Genomic DNA, 20099 nt, shown 5'->3' with positions numbered 1-20099 from the left:
AAGGTATTGATATCTAAGGTGAAGTTGTCGTGCTGGTGTATTTTGAGTGTAATGATGTTGGATGAACTGAAACTAATTATAAGTGTGTGTTTGTTTATTTCGTAACATGACGTCGTGTGAACAGTGCAAATCACGTTCTTTGGGTGTGAGGAAATGAAAGGTTAGTGAAAGTGGTTAAATATGTTAATGTGAATCATAAGCTTGAATATCACGAAGTGCTGTTGAAATGACGTGGTCGTATTTTTTATCTAAAGTATTGAGGGTGAAAATGTATGGTGTTTTAATGATGAATTTTTCTGTTAGTTAAGGATTAGAAAAATTGTCGTCGTTTAGAAAGATGTCCTCGTTAGATCTTGTGATGTTATGATCGTAGTGGTCGATAGAATATTCGTTAGTTTTGGCTGCGGTGAATCTGATTAGTGATTGTTTATACCCTGTCTGTGAAAATTGTGTTGGCGTGAGTGCTGTTGTTAAAAGGTAGAGTTGATTGCTGCCTTGTTCGTTGTCATAGGGGGTGTTATTTATTGGTAGTGAGAGTGGATTAGTAAAAGGATAAAATGATGTCCATAAGAGTGTAGGGTATAGTACGTGCTCATTAACCTAATTAGGGTTTTCGTCATTGGGGTTTGAATTAAAATAGGTGTATTGGGGGAAAAGGGTAAACATATTTGGAGAAATTCTATGGTGTTAGTGTGAACTGGATGATTGAGTGGGTGTTCCCGGGTTAGAGGGAATTGGAGTATTAGGGAATTCTTTTTAAAGGTTCGGTAGGCTCGGTTTGTATTGAGATGAAGTTGATGAGGAAGGTGGGTTTTGCGAAGTGGTATAATTTGAAGAGGGAGTAGGGGTTGATGGGTTGGATGATATTATAGATTGTGAGAGTTGGTGAATGACTAATGTTTGAGGGTGCTGTAATTGTTGTTGAAGTGTGATGAAAGTATCAAGCTCGTGAGATATTTGGGTATTTACAGAGCTGTTGTTGTCGGAAGGTTCACTGGTCAAGGTGGAATATGTGGTGTTATATTAGAAAAAGAAGAGGGAGGGGTAGTGGTTTCAAACTTGATTTGGGAGTGGAGAGGTTGAAAGGGAGGTTGGGAAAATATAGATGGGCTGGGTTCGGAGTTATCAAATTCATCGGGGGTCCCGAGATCGGAGTTATTAAATTGGGAAATAGTGTTATATACAGTGGTGTTTGACTTAGTATCTGAAACCATGCCGGATGAGGTGTTATCATGAGGTGATTGAGGTGGTGGGAAAGCAAAAAGTAGGATGACAGGGAGATTCCTTTGAAGGTTGCCTGGGTAGGAAATTGAGCGATAGAGTGAGCCAACTTGGCGGCTCATCGTGGGCTAAAAATATGGTTGTTCTGAGAACGAAAGTTAGTTGTATGTGGTTGTTCTATAATTTTCTCGTATGTGTCTTCTATATTAGGTTGTTGGGTTAGTATGTGTTGAAATGGGCTTTGTGGGTAATTAGGTCTTAAAGATATGAGGTCTATCAGGGCTATGTTTCTGAAATTTCGTGGTACTAATGATAAGGGATGGTTATGGTTTAGGTTTTGTAGTTGTGGCGCTGTGGGTGTTGTATGCGTTGTGATTGTATTGTTTTGTGAATTGTCATATGAGTTCGATGTTGCTCAGAGCTTGGTATTGTATTCTTTTATTTGAGCGTCTAAAAATATTTTATTTATTGATATAGAGTGTTTTCCAAAAAATCGCGCAAAAAGTATGCGTGCTACGCTTACTTGTTTGTTTATTTATGTGTTTATTGCGCATTTATTGTAGATTCCTTTCAGGAAAGAGAAAAGAAATCCAAGAAAGTTAAGCATTACGTATAATATAATCAATCATTCTAAGAAGTAGTAGGGCCATCCTAGAAAGGTAAGAAGATCGTTTTTCAAATTTACAAATTTAAAAATGTTTATTGGTGATTTATCTCGTGGTCTGTACTTTTCGCCAATTAAACAAATGTAACCTTTTATATCATTAAATATCCGCTGTAGTCTCGTGCGTATATGTCTGGAAGTTCTGCTGTTTCCGCAAGTTTGCGTAAGTTTTGGTCTATTGATTGTCGTTGTTTTGTGTCCATTTTTGTGAGTAATTCTTGAAATTGTTGTGTACGTATGTGTTGTTGAATGTCGGATTTAGAGTATATGCCGATCGATTGTAAATCAATATTTGGATTGCTCTTATGCTTTCTGGTGAAAACTTTTTTAATGGTTTCATAAGTGTAGGGTATGGTGTGAGAAGGTAGTATTTTTCTTCGTCAGGATTCAATTGTACTACATTGGGGCTATTTTCTGATCCCCATGGGACTGCTGTATCCCAAAAAAAATTCTTCGGGAGAGTGTATCAACAAAACGTACTATAATTTTATAGAATATTGGGATTCTTTTATAGCCTCTTTTGTCTTCAAAAACATATAAAGGTGATACTTTTTTGGTACAAGTGTAATACCATAGTATGTTTCCTTCGTAGTTAATAAAATTTGAGCTAATACCTGATAATAAATACCCCGCATAAGGTATTTTGAGTACTGCTAGTGCACGTGATTGTAGAATTTGTGTTCTTTCAAGTTCGCATAATTGATGTAGTGTTTCAAGTTCTGATGAAGACATTTCTTGAAAAAATCCCCCTATGGTATAGTCTAATTTCATGTCTAGGTGTAGGTCATAGTGAATTGCGCCAAAATGAGTGTTGTTCATTAGTGATAGTTCTTGTAAACGTGTACTGCCTTTGTCTAATGGTTTGATTTTTCCTGTGTTTTTAGGAGTTTTACTGGAATATAAGAATTTTCGTCACTGATTGAGTGATGTGTTGCCATTGGATTAATGATTCATTTTCTTGTATTCATGTCAAAACCTTGTTCGTATTCGACCAGAATTTCTGATTATTGCGTTTTATAAAGTGGTTTGTTTTATCTACATGCAAGTTCCGTTTCTGGATAAATTTGGGAACGTGTCAATTTATTTTCTTTATTATGATTGTTTCTAAGTTTATAATTACTCTATCTGATTTGATCAGGGTTTACGTCTTCATAAGGGATTGATTTAATAAATTAATTTTGGTGGAATTGTATCATTCTAGCGTGTATTTTTGCCACTTGAAATGTGGTACATGTGTCTTCAGGAAACCAAACAACTGTTGCTTGTGTTCTTGTAGTGGGATCGCAGTATTCTTGGTCATTTTTGCAATGGAGTCTGATTCCTTGATAAATTATAGTGTCATCTTTCAAATCTCGTGTTAATTGTACTTTTCGAGTTGTATGCTCCAATCAAAAAACATTATTTCTTGGTGTCTTTTGTTTTTAGTGTCTGCTTTACAATTTGAGGGGTTGTTTATTCCAATGTGTGGTAACTATTTTTATCATGGTGATCGTAAGTTAATCTTCCATGTGCTCCATAGAATGGAAATTTGTCGTCTAGTTTTATATGACCTTGGTATCTTTCAAGTTCGGCATGATGTGCAGAATATACTACTTTGATGTGGAAAAGATACTAATTTTCCAGACCAACTCTTTCTGAATTTCTCAAAACCCGATCTTAACAATCCTTCCCCCCGAACAGGACCCCAGGATTTACTAGTCACACACTAGGACTGTGAAGAAAATGAACAAAAAGCATTACATAAATATGCAATAAATCAAGTCACTCATTGCGAATCCGAACCACAATCAATAGAATCAACAAACATACTAGCTACACTTTACTCAAAAGCACGAGCTACAACACTAACTGGATATAAATTCACAGCAACTTTTTCCGAAAAGAAAGTACATTGTTCTCAAGTCTCAAACGGAAATACAAATAGACTAGATCATGAATCTTTCTACCAAAGTAATATCAAAAGACTATTACATCTCAGCCCTGACGATTGTAAAAACGAACCTAAACGATTAAAAAGTACATCAAACAAAGGCACAATCAAAAAATTGGTACACTTTCAAGTTTTTCTAGACTCTGCACATCAAGCCAAAAGTTTACCAATTTTCTGGTTGTGCCTTTGTTTGATGTAATTTTTAATCGTTTAAGTTCGTTTTTACAATCGTCAGGGCTGAGATGTAATATTCTTTCGATATTACTTTGGTAGAAAGATTCATGATCTAGTTTTTTTTCCGTTTGAGACTTGACAACAATGTACTTTCTTTACAGAAAAGGTTGCTGTGAATTTATATCCTGTTAGTGTTGTAGCTTGTGCTTTTGAGTAAAGTGTAGCTTTTTGTTTGTTATTTTTATTGATTTTGGATCGGATTCGCATTGAGTGACTTGATTTATTGCGTATTTATGTAATGTTTTTTGTTCATTTTCTTCACAGTCATAGTGTGTGACTACTAAATTCTGGGTTCCTTCTCGGGGGGAAGGATTGTTATGATCGCGTTTTGAAAAATTCAGAAAAAAAGGGTCTGGAAAATTAATATCTTTAAAAGATATATGTGTGTAATAGTCCTGAGTATGAATTATAAGAGTGTCTTTTTGTGTATCTATCGTATTTGCAGATGATTTCTGTGGTTATAAATGAGGGAGGTAAAGATTAAGCTGTTATATTTGGGGGGCTAGGGGTAAGGGATGGTATATTATATTGTTTAGTCTTTCTGTGATTTCAAACTTTAGTGTCAATTTATCCTGTGTAAGTATTTGTATGTTATGTTCTTGTATATCTTTGTGGATATCTTGTCGATATTATAATCTGTTTAGTGCCCAGTTGTGTAATCTGTTACTTTCGTGATGTTGTGTAAATAATTGAGGGGTGCTATGAATGTGTTCCAATCTAATCGTAGGTGTATGTTAATAGTTGAATTTTCTCTATATCTAGCGTCGAGATTTGTAGGAAATTTCGGAGGAAATGGTGTTTGTGAGATTTGAGTTATGGAAGGCGTGGAAGGGAGAGAAAGAGTTTCTGGTAGTGACAAAATTGGTCAGATGAAACGTCTATTGGATCGTTCACTAAATTTGGTTCACTTTGAGTGAAAGCTTGTGTCATCCAATATGAGAGATGTTTTGAAGTAGCTGGGGGCTTAAAAGGATTTTCTCGAATTTGTTCAGATGTAGGGGTTGAACCTAAGTAATCTGATGGGATGTTTGATGTGTTTTGTTGTGATGGGGTCTGGGGAAGGCTTCGAATTGTACTACTGGAGAGGTCTATCTATAGGATTTGCTATTGGTCAATGAGGTATGTTGAATTGAACTCTGGGGGTTTGCAAACTTCTATTTTGTCTTGGATGTATATTTTGTCTGTTTATGTCGAGCGTGTTTTGGTGTTGATTATTGGGGGTTATTTGTTTGACTCTTTGATGGTGTTGTTGGAGGATCTTGGGATGTTGTTGGTGGGGACTGGTGTGGGGGTTGTTGAATAGCAGTTTCGAAAAGACTTAAAAATTATCTATTTATGAAGTAATTTTGTGTTTCTTGTAAGATTCTTCGATGATAAGGATTAAAAGTATCGTTGCTAATGCGAAAGTTATGATAGCCTTTTTTATACATTTGTATATTGTCATTATGAGGTACATCAGAATTGTTAGAAATATTATGAAAAGAAGAAAAACATCTGTTCTACTGAATAGATGTTGGACCATTTAGATAGTTATTGAAATATTGTACCTGAGGATGTGGTCGAGGATTTTGGAAAAACTAGCGTAGTTTGGGCTATAGAATATAAAATGAATTAAAAAATTCCAAAATTATCAGGAGGAGGATGAATATTTCTAGGATATCGGATATTAAGATTATATAAAGTTTGAAAAAAATTGAAAGGATTGAAAAAAAAATTGAAAGAATACTTTGAAAATGGCTGACTGTTCCAGAAAGAAGCAATTGAAGAAGTGACTCGTTCAGTCGAATTATTTTTAATTTTTTGAGGCTAAATTCGAGTGTGGTCGGATTATTTATTTTTTTTGGTCGGACTATTTATTGACAAGTTGGTTGAACTTGGCAAATTTTGGTGAAGGAAAAACTTGAGGGCTCTTAAGGGTCTTCCTAGTTTTGTTGATATTTATTGGATGATTGGGGGTATCTAAGAGATATTCGTACTTTAGGATAAATGATCATTTTGTTCTTTAGGCTAATTTAAGTTTTTTGCTTGAGGGCGTTTTGAGGTCTAAATTGAGATAATATTGTTGATCTTTGTTCTATTTGATAGGGGAAGATTGTAAAATTGAGACTTTGTTTATTTCAGGTGTCAATTTTGAGCGGTTTGCTTATTTTTGACCTAGAGGTTTTTTAGTTATAGTTAGAGATTTGCTTGAAGGTGATTGTTTGTTGGCTAAAGCAGTCGTGTCAAAAATGAGGTGATGATTCGGAAAGGTTCTTATTGGTTGAATATGAACTAGTTTGTTCAAGTGCGTTTCAGCCTGACTTTTGAGAAAATGTTCGGGTTATGAGGAGATCTTTTAAAAGGTGAAAATGTAAACTACTTTTTAAGTGAATTCTGAAATTCAACTTTTCAAAATATTTTAGATTGTGGAATGAATGTTTTATAATCTTTGCGTGGCTGATTTCGAAATCACGATGATTGTCTATGTGGAGATTTTTTTCTTTTTAATCTGGTGGTATCTAAATTTTTGGTCTTTTTGCTATCTAAATTTTTTGAGCTTTGTTTGTTAAGTTCTTTTTTTGTCTTTCTAATGGTTCTTGGTTAGAATTCATATCAGTGCTTTGATTTTGTTCGTGATCGGTTTTTTGAATAGTTTTAAGTCCTGTAAAGGAGTATAGTTGAGTTAGCTCGCGAAGAGCGTACTTTTTCGGATAATAAAGTAAAAGATTGTTTCAGTGTTGAACAATTTTTTTTGTTTAGGTCTAAAAGTTTGTATGTAACATCAATGGGTTTATCAATTATTTGATATGGTCCTTTTCGGAGTAATTTTTTGGTTGTAATTTTTTAGAAATTCCTTTTTGTGTTGTAAAGTTCGGAATTAAAACGTATGTTCCAATTTTTAAGTTTTTAGCTGGTGTGAACCGAGAATTTATATGGGAATTATTTTTGTCCTTGTAATAATGTTTTTGTTTTTTTGATAAATTTCATCATGTTTTTTATCTCTGTTTAAAATCCAATTGGTGTGTGTACCGGAAGCTAATTTTAAAATTTGTGGATGATGGAAGTGATCTTCATCGTGGGTGTGTATTGGTAGGTTATAACATATAGAATCTTTAGTGGGTTGACAATAACCTTGTGGGTTTTTTGAAGAATTTGCAGTGAAAAATATCGGTTTTCGTGGTTTTTGACTGAAAACCATTTCATAAGGTGACAGTCCTAAAGTTGTTGTAATTTGTAAATTATAAGATATTGGTAATAGTTTTACATCTGTTGACCATTCAGTATATCGTGTGTCAATTCCGTTGATGATACATTTAAGATATTCCTGTAATGAACGGTTCATGCCTTCGACTAATCCATTAGTCCAAGGTGCATGAGATGTACGTGGTTTGTGGTTAAAATATATAAGTGGCATAGTGTAATGATTTCGTTGTTTATGAATTCAGTGCCATTGTCTGTAATAAGGACTTCGGGTAAACCGAATTTTGCTATCCAGTGTTCATAAAGTGTTGTAAATGCATAATAAGTATTACAATGGGGTACTGGGTGAAGTGCTACGTAGTTTGTGAATGCATCGACTATGACCATTATATATGAGCTTCCTTCTGAGAATGGTGATATTGGTCCTTTTGTATCGAAAGAAATTCTGTGATTGAAGTATAGACTTTGTCCTTTAAAGTCTTGTTTTTCTGCAATTTGTTCTTGGTTTGGATATGATTTGTTTAATTGACTTGTTATACAATCATTGCATAATACTTTTAATCAAATTGGTGCATTTGTAAATCAAAAATTTTGTATGAAGTTTGAGTATGTTTTCTCTGATCCTGAGTATCCTTTAGTGTGTAGTGAGTGGGAAGTATGAACAACTATAAGCATCATACTTAAAAGTAGACAGAGTACTTTAAGATCAGGTGTTTGGTATTCTAGAATATCTGTATTTTCGTTGATAGAGGTATTAACAAATTTTCTGAAATATCTAAGAAGAGGTTTTTTCCTAGAACGATAATATCAGCTTCAATTGGTTTGTTTTTATCTTTGTGCCAAGATTTCAATTGTCTAATGACTTTGATGGTCAAGATTTTGATGTTTCTGTAAAAATTCGAGTGATACTTTTTCTTTTATTGAGAGAAAAATGTTTTCAATTTCTAATTTTGATAGAGGTATTGTGTCTAGAGGGTCATGAAGGTTAAAGACATGGTTTATTGTAAATTTTGAGTCATTATTTGGTGGGCCTGGTAAATTTATATTATCAGTTAGGTTTTCTTTTTCTATTAAAGGGGAATAGCTCTGTTTTGTATGATTTTTGTTTGATTGGTTTTTGCTGTGTGTTGTTTTTAACCCATGATGAGTATGCTATCGATTTGAAAGTAGATTTTCCTAGTAGATCTACTTCTTAGTGATTGTTTTGACAATCTAATTATAGTGGGAAATGTTGTAGATGATTAATTTGTGATTGGTCCATGTCAGTTTTTATTGCATATTTGCATTGTAATTTTGGTGAAGTTTCATCTTTTGCAAGGAAAAACTTAATATTTTGTGGTAATTTGACTGTCGTTTTTCTTGTTAACAGTTCAGGTGGTGTATTTCTACTTAGAGTATCGGGTAGTGTGAGGATTTTCCTGCTGTCCAAAGTAAATGTAAGTTTGGGAACTTCATAAGATGAAATCTATAATCTCTATGGTTTGGATTTGGTTTTTGTGTAAAAAGGAAAATTATGAGTTTATGATCTGTAAACAAAATTGTTGGATGTTTTGATCCAAGTTTCAAAAACTCATATTCTGTAAGTGTATATACTATGGCTGTGCATTCTCTCATAAGAGTAGATATTCTAAGTTCAGCTTGTGTGAACAGTCTAGAGTTTGCTGAAATGAGGTTCAGAAATGAGTTTGCTGAAATTTGTTCCGTTGTGGGGTTTTAATAATGCTGCAACGATGCCAAAGTTAGAGGAGTCGCACATGGCATAAAATGGTTGATCGGGATCTGGAAAATTATTTGATATTTGTTCAGTGAGAAGAGATTTTGATTTCACAAATCATGTTTGATGTTCTGTTGTCCATTCAAAACTTTTCTGTTGTCTGAGGATGTCGTAGAATGGTCCTAAGTATAACTGTATTTTATATACGTATTTACTTATGAAGTTAAACATTCCAAAAAATTCTTGTATTTTCTTTTTATTGGAAGGTTGTTGAAATTTTTGGATTGCATCTATGCGAGATTTTAATGGAGTAATAGTGTTTCTTTCTATAATATGTCCAAGAATATTTACACATGTTAGAAAAAATGTGATTTATCCGGGGCTGCTTTCATGTTTTCGTGTAGTAATATCTGATGATATTTTTCTAAAACAATAAACATTTCGTCTTTTGTTTGTGATTGCATAAAAACATCATCTAAATATAAGATTGCATTTTTATTGAGTATGAGTAGTCTGAAAGTTTTACTCATGAGTGCTAAGAATGCTGCTCGTCCTATGGATATTCCATAGAATAATCTATTGAATTCGTATTGCTGATTTTCAATAACGAATTGTTTTAATGGTCGGGATTGTTCGTCTAACAGCATTTGATTATATGCACTATTCATATCTGCTGTTGTGAAATACTTACCTTTTTTGTGAGAAGTACTTGTATTGGTTTATTAGGCCAATTACATTTAGATTCATCAATGAGTGAATTGAGATATCTTGCGTCTAGAACTATTTTTAATGATTTTCCATTTTCCGTTTGCTAAAATGATAAAGTGGTTTAAAAAGGTGTTACCTTTTGGCTGTTTATCTTTATTTAATGGAGAAATGAATTGATATTGTTCTAACCTGTCAAGTAATTGGTTAACTTTGTCTTGTAAGTGAATTGGGACTCTACTTGCTCGTTTTTTTTTTGAAAACTGCATCAGGTTTTAGAGGTAATTTTAGTGGTGCTCTAATTTTTCCACTATCAAAACTAGATTTTGCGTAAGCTTTTGGGTATATCAATAGTAGATCAGCTAACTGTTCAAATTTTTTTTTGTTATCTGAGAATGCTGAATATTGAACATCCTTAAGATTTTTTGTTGTTCTTCCGTGTATTTTGATATTTGAAATGTTGGTTTAAAATAAAGTGTTTCCGTGAAATAGTCTGTATTTTGTTTTCCATTACTAATTATATTATTAATCGATAATTCTTCGTCAAGAATTATTGATTGACATATATCTAATAGTTGTAAAACATTATTTACTTTATACGCTACTTCCTTTGTGGGAGAAATTGTTGCGTTAGTTTCACAATAACCTAAGAGTCCTAGAGGTAGGGTTATTTTATACGGAGAATTGTTATATACAAATAAAGAAATCATGTCTGGGTTTGAGTCTTTCATGTATTTGATAGATGAAATTGTTACTCTGTAAAATTTATGAATTGGTCTGAATTCAAGGTCAGACATATAGAGAAGTTGTTTGTTTTTTGTTCTTTATCGTATTGGTGAATTTGTTTGATTGAAAAGTTATAAATATTAACTGCTAGTGGTTTCAGGTGTTTCCGTTCCTGATTGTATATAGGGTAAAATTTAGAGAATAATGAAGGTTGTTTGTTTATTCCTTGAAAAATGTTACAGCTGTGTTTTTCATTCTTGTGTATTTATCTTTTATATGAACTCTGCTGTTTAGGATAATTATAGTTGGTATATACTTAGTAATAAATAGAATTCTAAAGATATTATGTTTTATATCTGTGATATGGAAGGTTTGTTTAAATGGTTTGCTCATAAGTTTGTTCTGTTCCATTGTTCGAGTGGGAACAAGGAAAAGTTGGATTTTCCATTATTCGTTAAGGTTGATCCTTGTGCAGTTGCTAGCCTGCTTGTTGTTTTGAAAGGTATTAATATTAGATGTAAAATTTTTATTTCATTCCAAGTGAGAAAATGATCATGATTTTGATAGATATGGGAATGTATTGGTTGTTTGTATAGATTATGTTGGTAGTCATTTTCAACATGTATCATGTTAATTGAAATTGCATTATCTGTGTCACTTTCGCTGTCTGTGGATTCGCAATTGATGTGGATTAATTGCCATTCTGTGCTTTCGTTATTATCAATACCAGGTTTATTTGGTTGAGTTTCATCAGTTATTCGTACTTGATTTATTTACTTTTGATGTTTAGGTGTACTACTTCTGTAATTTTGATAACGTGTGTTATTCCTATGTGGTGATTGAGAGTAGTTTCTTTGTCTATTGTTATAACTAGAATTTCTGTTCCGTGAATTATCGCGTGATCTATTTTGATAGTTGTTATATTTTGATCTTTGATGGTTTGATCTGTTGTCAGCATAATCGCGTGATCTATTATTTTGATATCTATGATTTCGATCATTTGAATAGTTTCTATTCCTATCGTTGGAATAATTTCTATTTCTATTGGATGAAGAGTTTCTAGATCGATCATTTGAATAATATCTATTAGTAAAGAATTTGAATGGGAACTGGCATTAAACGAAAATTCAGGTCGGTTCGAATTTGATCTTGAATAGTTATTGATTCTGATTACTTCGACTGTTTGATAGTACTATATCTGTTTTGTGAGAAATATCGTGAACTTCTTTGGTTTGGCGATCGTCCTCGATAGTTCAGATTATAAGGTGATTGTTGTCTAGAGTAATTTGAGTTATTTGGAAGTGGTTTTCCTGAACTATTATTACTATGAAGGTTTTTGTTGGTTAAACTTTGATCTTTTTTCAAATACTGATGAAATGATTTATCTGGTTCTCTATATTTTTGTGGTTTATTTTTTTTATTTTGTTGTTTTTGTCTGCATTCGGCAATACTGTGTCCCTATCTTCGCCAATAAATGCACCACTTTTTGAATGATGGTTTACCTTTAAAGTTTGGGTTTTTCTCGTAGATGTTTAAGATTTCAGTGATTTTTTCCTTCAGATAATTGTGTATCGTAGTCGTGAACATTGTTTTTTTTTGTGAATTAGTGGTTTGAATGTTGTTGACATGTTGTAGCTTTAGGTTTTTCGTTTCTTCTAATTTCATGGTGATTTCTGCTTGTTCTAGTTTATCTACTAGTTTCCTAAAGTCTAAATCTGGCTCTCGGATTGATGAAGGATGTGATGCTTTGTTTTTTTTTTTGCTTTTTTCGCAATTGAGGAGTTAGCGTCATCATTAAGATTTATGTCATCTTTGTTTTTTTATAATCATAGGTTTTGAGTGAATATGCTTTTCGGACTAGTGTTTCAATTCTTACTGCAAGTTGTTTAATTGTTTCATTTGGTAGTCTGCAAAATTCATTGCATAAAACTGTTTGATGTTGTTTGTTTCTTTCAGAATCAAACATTTTTGAGAATTCTTGTGTGAATCGTTTCCAATCTGATGTTATTTAAATAGGTAAAACTGAAAACCATTTCTGGGCTGCGCCATCAAGTGTGGTTTGGCTTAAAGCTGTGCGTCTATGTATCCAATTTTGATGGAGTGGTGTGTTTACTAGTTCAGGTCCTATATTTAGAATTAAGTTTGCTATGACTTTGTTTAAATAATCTTCTACAGAGTATTCGGGATTTGCGCCTGTAAATACCATTAGTGGCTTAGTTGATGATATTGATGCTCCATCCATTAGGTATGGATTCATAGTCATCTGTAGTGACTCTGCAGCATTTGGCACTTGAGATAAATTTGTGTGCTGAATTTTTGTTACTTCATATTGTTGTAAGTAATATGGCAGTGGAAATGCATTGTACATTTGAGTTTTTGGTATGGTTGTGTTATTACTGGGTTTTGTTGTTGAAAATTATGATTATTTTGAGATGTTGGATTATTTCTAATTTGTCTTACTTGTTCATCTCGTATGTATGGTTCAAAAATGTCTGGTTGGTCAATGTTGTTAAAACGATTTCTTTGGTTTGAGTAAAGTTGTTGATGAGTTTGAGTATAGTATTCTTCATCATCTGATAGAAAATAATTTGTTTTTTAAAAATGAGGTTGATTTCTTGTATAATATTTATTTGTACTATTTTTGTTTTGTTGGAAAAATGGGTAATTTTCTATTTGTTCTTGTGAGAATCGTAGTTAATCATTAAGATTTACTGAATTTGAAGTCGGTTGTAGTATATTTTGACTTTGTGAGTATGAGTAGTTCTGAGTATTCATATTAGAAGAGTTTGTTGTTTTTGATGTATTTACATAGTTATAACTATGTTCTGCGAAATAATTTCTATGTGATGTTTTTTGTTTATTTGGTGGTTTTGTTACTGGTCGCAACATTGGGTATTCCATTTATGAATCTTTTTGAGCAACAGAGGGTTTTACTATGGATTGTATGTTTGTTTGTTGTAGAGTTGGTTTTTGTAGCTTTGGAATTGTAAAATTGGTTTGAATAGGTGAAATGCTTCGTTGTGCTTCCGTTGTTGTTTTTGTTTCAACTTTTTCTTCATTTACGAAATGTGATGGGGTTTGTATACCTTGTTGTGTAGGCTTTCTTGTTCTGTTTAATTTGTCTTGATTTGTAAAAGTAGAGTTTAAACTATTATTTCCTACTCTTTAAGGAAAGAATGAATTATACTTTAAAGGTGTTGCGTCAATTGAAAATGAATATACTTTAAGATAATCTTTGTGAAAAGAGATTGTGCTAATTGCTTGGCTGGATATATTTGTTGGTATATTAAGAAATAATCCATGAGACCATTCAGGGTGCCTAATATAATTTGTTTGTTCTGCTAATATGGTTTCGTCATCTGTATTTTGTTGTCTAAAATTTTTTCTTGCTTGTGCAATAAGATCAATATTATGACTAAAATAATCGATTATGAACCATGGTAAGATTTTTTTAAAAACGTGTTCAACATGTTGTGTTATGTCATTACTAGTTAGATCTTCACAGATTGCATTTAAAAATTTTGAAATTATATGTAATTCTTGTGGTATAGTTGTATGTCGAGATGTTTGAGTTGGTGAATCGTTTTGAGGTTCTTTCAATTCTTATATAGAAATATAGCTATAAATAAGTGAGAATACATCGTTTGTGAATATTGAGTTTGCTCTTTGTGAGTTTTGATGCTGTATGCTTTTGATGTATTGTGTGAAAACTTTTGAAAAGTCATATCTACGTCATCAGTTTGAAAAAGATAATTGTCATGAAATGCGTTTGGTGGTCTGATTTCTATTGTGTAGATTCCATATTGTGATGTGAGACTACATATACCTTTCAGATAGTGGTCAAGAAGTTTTCTTTTGATTTTTACATTGGGAAATTCTTTTGTTCATGACTTTCTCCTTTGTCGAATAAATTTGCGATTAAACATTGGCAAATTTGTACCTGTCCTCGAGCTTCAGTTAATGGATGTATTAAAATTGGAGATACTGAATCTTTCGGGTTATCTTCATTTCGAATCATTTTTGTGTTGTTAGCGTGTAATTTTCAATGTGTCTTTTTGGTTGATTCCAATTGTACAAACGTATTGGTTTGTTTGTGTAACAGTTGTTTATTCTACGCTTTCCTTTTATTGATGCTGGTGAAGTGGTTTCGGAGTCAGTAAAATATAATTGATCGTCAATTTAATTGTTTTTATTTATCGAGTCTTTTAAATTGTGGAGTTTTTGTTTTGCGCTTGTTTCTGATTCTGAGACTGCGTTTCTTTGTTCTGAAAATGGCTTCTTAAAAATTTGTTTTTAATTGCCAATTATTTTCTTTCTAAGTGTTTGTCTTTTTATTCGTATGTGTCCTATTGTTTGTCTGTGTGTGTATTTACGAGGTCGTTTCTTTCGTCGTTAATTAAACAGTTGTGTATTATAATTGATTGTTTGTTTCCTAAATTGTCTCTTGACATGAGGCTTAGGATCATGGATGCAAAATTGGGGTTAGTGATTTCTAATGTCTTAAACTGATATTTCTTACAATTTTTTGTGGTTAGCTTAACTTGGATCGTATTTATCGGGTTGGAGAGAAAAGCATATATCAATTCGTGAGAATGATTTTTGATTTCTCGTGAATAATTGTAAATTAAGATACACTTACCTAATCTTACTTAGGGGTTGTGATTCGTGATCAAGGGTTGGAGAAAAGTAAACTGATCCACAAGGTTCAGGTATAATTAGAACGCAAGCAGTTCGTTAGATACTATTTTATGACTTACTAAGTTGAAGTGTTTTAGCCTGGGCCATCTTAGAGGAGGGGATCAAGTGAAGGCTGAGTAACCGAAGTTCTTCACTGTTTATCCTAATTAGAATGGTCAGCTCTTCGAAAAATTTCTGTTAGTTTTGAGTCTTTGTTAAGGGTTGGGTAGTGAATCGACGTTTGAGTTCGTTAGACACTAATTAATGTGGGAGGGGGAGAACAAAATTGTTCTTTTTGATCCAAGGATAAGCCTTGATGATCAGAAATTTAGATATAGTTTTATATAATTTAAAGATCCAATGGAGGCTTTGATGATCTGTTTTTTTAAATGAAATTAATTTAACTGAAAACAAGGATAAGCTTTGATAGTTTATTGATAAAAGGTCGAGTTTAAAAGGTCAAGTTTTTAGTTTTGATGATGGTTAAATTTTGAGATTTGCTGTTATGTTTTAGGTGCTGAAGCTGGGATGAAGAGATCATTTCTATATACTAACGACTTATGACTTAAACTAACTAATTTTTGTTTTTTTTATAGTCACTAAAAAAAAATTTTCAAGTTGTTATTTAATTTACAGCTGATTTAAGGAAAACGACTAGTGTTGTTTTTATGGTCGTTACTGTATAATTATTAGGTTTAGCGCCATGAAAGTTTGATGAAGATGATTCTTTAAAACTTTATGTCAGTAAATCAAAATTTAAATTTACTGCTGGAAGTATTCTAAATATAAAAGTTTCATCTGGTTTTTGTCGTACGATCATGAAATCGGTTGGTAGATTTCTTCCTGGGCGTATGTCATCTCTTGTTCGAGGTCTTCTTCCAGTACCGGTTAGTTCTCTTATTGTTCGGAAATTTGGATCTGATCCATTGAGCCGTAGAGACGTATCCACTAAGTTTTTGTCAGATAACCTTTTTGAAAAGTTGTATTTGTCTATTTCTATCCTAATGTTTTCCAAATCTAGGTTAGTTAAGGTCTGTTTGAGACTTTTGGTCGCACCAGATGAGTTATATCCTTTTTATACATCTATACTAGTAGAGTAATATCAGATAAGGTACACCGGCTGCTCGTCACGCTACCTTATTTTCGGCCGGATAGATTCGTGCAACTTCTTAATCTATTACCAATCTTAATCTTAATCTTAAATCTTCTAGTCTCAATAGATCTAGTGTACACCGGTTTATGCCAGTTAGTTCCAGAATGAGAACAACTGTATTCTAAGCTGAATTCAAATTGTTCTGGTGTTCAAACTACAACTAATTTAAAGGGTTGTTAGTTTGATGGAGTATGATTGGTTAGTATTCAATATTTTTTAGAGATAAAATATCAGAATAATATCCAATAATAAATTCTAGTTTAGATCTGGTTCCAGCATATTTGACAGCCATATGGAGATTGGGCAACGGTTTTGATCAAAAAATGACAACAATAAAAAACAAAAAAATCTGAAAAGTTTCCAAACATTGTTTCAAGGTTTTTGCGGAAAATATTTGAGTTATGAAGTTTTTTTATTTCAAAAAAGGCACTTAAATAAGCCTGCTCACTTACTTTACTCGCTCGAAATAACACAAAAACTAAAAAGTTCCAACTCGGTTAATTCGAGACTGGGACAACTTTTCAAGAAAAAACTTAACGTGGTTCGAATTAGGACTGAAGGGGCTTTAATGTGATATACTACTCGACGAAATATCAGGATAAATCAACATTTCAACTGAATGATTATTATTGGTATATGCTTTTGGTTGAAAACCAAAATAAGCCTGCTCACTTGCCTTATTCACACCCAATTACACCAAAAACTGAAAATTTTAGACGCTTTTTTTCTCGACACTGAGAAACGATAATCAAAGTTTGTTTTATTTTCAATCGAATTACGACTGAAAGGGTTTGACCATGATTTGAACCGACTGATGTTTTTTTTGATAACTGAAAAGTTGAGATATTTGTTTTCCAGACTTATTTAACTATGGGAGAGTGAAATGGGAGATAACAAATCGGATCACTGAACAAACTCCATTCCCGGGTTGACCCAAAATTCTAGTCATACAATTTCCAGATATGGAAAAATGCTAGTCATACACTTTTCATGAAATTCCATAAGTACAGAAAATTGCATCAAAGGTCTATGATTAGTATTTTTTCATATATGGAAATTGTATGACTAGTAATTTTTCTTAACCCAAAAATATTGATTTTTTACATTTTAGTTTCTCAAAATTTTTTGGTTGTGTTCGTAACCGAACACAAATGACATACACCTTGGTTACTCGAACGTAGTAACCAAAGGTTTGGCCGTCTCGCATTAAAATTGCCTTGGAAACAGTCTGAAATGTTTTAATTCTGCCTCACACAAATATTATAGCGAAAATAACGAACTTTTAAATATTGACAAAAATTTTCAAAAATGATTATTTTTAATATTTGAATTTTTGATCAAACCTATGCGTTAGAACTGGAAAAGCAAAAAACGAAGTTATTGAAACACAATTCATACCAGATGTTACTTCAATTCAACAAAAAGGTCAAGAAAGAGTAGAAAAAGTACTGAATAAACTAATCGACCAACAACATATTATAAAGTTGGAAAAAAGTTCCGATAAACAGTTCATTGGCCCGATCGTAATAACAGTGAAAAAGGACCAAACAGTCAAACTCGCATTAGACTAAAAAAATTATCAAATTTATCCACAAAAACAAGTATCAGATGCCGAATATAGCTTTATTACTCGACAACATCGCATAAACGATGAAATCTGATACCATAGAACAAAAGTTGTTCTCTTCTCTTGATTTACGATATGCGTATTCACAAGTCTCGCTGGATCAGAAAACAAGAGAACAATGTAATTTCAGTCAAATATTATTTTTAATATTTGAATTTTTGATCAAATCTATGTGTTAGAACTGGAAAAGCAAAAAACGAAGTTATTGAAACACAATTCATACCAGATGTTATTTCAATTCAACAACTTCAATTCAACATGTTTTTGAGCGAGACACTGATCAAGGCATACAAAAACATGTCATACAAAAGAAAGTGAAATTTTAAGCGTTTTTGAAAAAATTTATGAAGAGTAAAGGGAAAAAAAGCCAATATTAGTATATCCAGGACTACGTTATACACACAAAAAATTAAATTTTGCATGCAAATTTTTTTTTTTCAAAAAAATTTTTTTGAATACGAAAGTCAATTTGAGGTTGAAAAAATACAAAAAAAATTTTTTGGGTGCAATTTCAAAAATACTAAATTTCAAGAAAAATTTTGCCGTCGCCATCAAAAAAATGCTAGTCATACAATTTCCATATATGGAAATTGTATGACTAGTGTTTTTTTTCAGAAAACAAAAATAAAAAAGTCAAAGTTTTCAGTTTTAGCAGCCCAAACAACGCTTAAATGTTTTGCTTGCAGTTGAATCAATTGTTCAAAGCTTTTTTTTCACAAAATTTTTTTGTTAATGCTAATTATACAGTTTCCATATACGGAAATTGTATGATTAGCATTTTTTTCATACCATTTTTTCCCTTTTTTTTATGAAGAGATACCAATTTCGATACCAAAACAACTATAAAATACCTTTGAAACTCGGTTAAATTCATTTTGCAAAAATGTATGAAATTTGTATGACTAGCAGTTTTCCATAGACTAAGTGTATGAAATTGTATAATTAGCATTTTCGGTCTATGGAGGTCAACCCGGGTTGGTTGAATTGAATCAAGCCTACTATGTTCTGTTTAAGTTCATGAAACTCTGCTCCTCAAATTTTGAAACGAACCTGCAAATCTTTCAAAATTAGTTTTTAGGTATTGACACACTTGGCCCCTCATGAAATTACCGCCACCTTTCGTCCCTCGCATTTCGTCAACGGATTACAAGCCATTGAGCACGTCGAGCGCGAGATGCTAGATTGCCTAATTAACTATTAGCGATAACTTCGACCATGATCTTATTGCCTACCTGTAGCATTTTCAGCCCCTTTGGAAGTGAATAGTCGGGGTGATTTAAGGGAGCATAACGGTGAACTAGTGCTGGAGAGTCAATCCACGGAGTATCGATGCACTTTTGTTGTTCAGAAGTCGTTATTTCAGCTTCCAAACTAGCGTTGCGTGGTTGATGTTCAGCTAAAGTTTCCAGATGTTCATTTATAATGCTGACTTGACGAACCAAAGGTGTCCGTAAGCAGACAAGAAATGCTGTTAAACAAGCCAAAATAACACCCACTTTAGCATATCGAACCGCTAATTGTTTCCACAGGAAGATTTTCTTTAACACATTCATGTTTTTTCTCTTAAATGATTTGCTGGGGCTTTGATAATTCAAATGCAATCAAAACCAAGTCTGAATATGACAATTCAATCAGAGCAACGTTTTTCTAAAATCTTTAACTAAACTCTCTGCTTGCTGCTTCTTTTCTTTGCTAAACAAGAATAGTTGCTTGTTTTTCTTTGCGTTATACTGTTTGTTTTATATGAAACAATATCTAGTAAGATTTTCATGCTTTTGTGGTGCTGTTTTATTTAAGTTATGGTGAGTAACGGTAATCACACAGTTTTTACCATTAAAATCTGCATAGAGCACAAGAAAGGTTCGCAAATACATACGCAAAGTTTTACCAAAAATATAAAAGAGCAAGCGCGTTAAAACAAGAATATGCCAATTACTCAATTTTTGGAATGCTGTTAAAATCAAATATCAGACTATAAAAGCGAAGCGAAGAAGTAACAAGACTGCCCGACTGCCTTTAAGGTTTATGGAGCAGTAATAACATAAATACCGTTGATTCGTTTCAAAAAAGCAATTCGATTTAATATTGAATACATCTCAAAACAATTTAACTTTAAATTAAAACAAGACTGCTCGTATCAGGGCGAAGCCCTGAATGTTCCGACTGCCTTTTAAGGTTTTATGGAGCAGCAGTAAAGGCATAAAAAAATAAATGAAATGAAATAAAATGAAAATTTTTTCTAAAATTTGAAATTTTTTGTAAAAATCA

The 20099-nt window shown here is 32.6% G+C and overlaps 1 long non-coding RNA gene across 1 annotated transcript in view; it reads right to left on the bottom strand.

The window, feature by feature from the left end:
- The window catches only part of LOC134848380 (uncharacterized), a 46370-nt gene extending 26834 nt beyond the window's left edge, over positions 1–19536 (bottom strand). Inside the window, exon 1 of the long non-coding RNA XR_010162928.1 lies at positions 19064–19536. This is a non-coding gene — a long non-coding RNA (uncharacterized LOC134848380). The remainder of the gene's footprint in view (positions 1–19063) is intronic.
- Between the last annotated feature and the right edge of the window lie 563 nt (positions 19537–20099).

The sequence above is a fragment of the Symsagittifera roscoffensis genome, chromosome 6 (assembly GCF_963678635.1).
Source record: "Symsagittifera roscoffensis chromosome 6, txSymRosc1.1, whole genome shotgun sequence".
NCBI lineage: Eukaryota > Metazoa > Xenacoelomorpha > Acoela > Convolutidae > Symsagittifera > Symsagittifera roscoffensis.
Note: the sequence above shows the minus strand (reverse complement) of the source record. Positions and strands in the feature narration are given on the sequence as shown.